The sequence below is a fragment of the Penaeus monodon genome, chromosome 21, assembly GCF_015228065.2.
Source record: "Penaeus monodon isolate SGIC_2016 chromosome 21, NSTDA_Pmon_1, whole genome shotgun sequence".
Classification (NCBI taxonomy): Eukaryota; Metazoa; Arthropoda; class Malacostraca; order Decapoda; family Penaeidae; genus Penaeus; species Penaeus monodon.
In genome coordinates, this window is record NC_051406.1 from 41806485 (window position 1) to 41807103 (window position 619).

Genomic DNA, 619 nt, shown 5'->3' on the forward strand with positions numbered 1-619 from the left:
AAAAAAGGAAGGAAGAAGAAAGAGGAGAAATTCAAGAGAATGGAGAGGAAAGAGCTGAAGAGAGGGAAAATAGAAAATAATAAAAATAATGGATAGGAAAGAGGGAAAACACAGGAAAAGAGAAACGAAAAGAAAAAAGATAATGAGGAGGAACATGAAAACACGACGCCGAAAACAAAACTAAGGTAAAAGCATATTTAAAGATATAAATTTAACTAACATAAACACCGCTTCTGAAAGTCACCATTGTTTCAGTCCTATATATCTAAGAGAAAAAAAATAAATCTTTCTATTTAAGAAAGGAGAAAAATAAAAAATTAACCGAGGTTGTGGGCATAGCGCGAAAGGTAAACCAGCGACACATGGGTTTATATTTTAGGAAAATTTATGTGTTTTGGTGGAGAATATGTGGTAAGGAATGTTTATGTATCCGACAGCATAACACACATACCTATACAGAGCAATGCCTCTTATGTGTTTTGTAATTTGGGACTTGTAATGACGTGTAATTGGTTGGCTAGGGATGGCAAAGTGGAGCTTGTATGTAGGAGATTATGCTTTCTGTTATCTTTGGGTTGTTGTTATCTTTGTCAGCTGGTTATAGGCCTGGCAATCACGT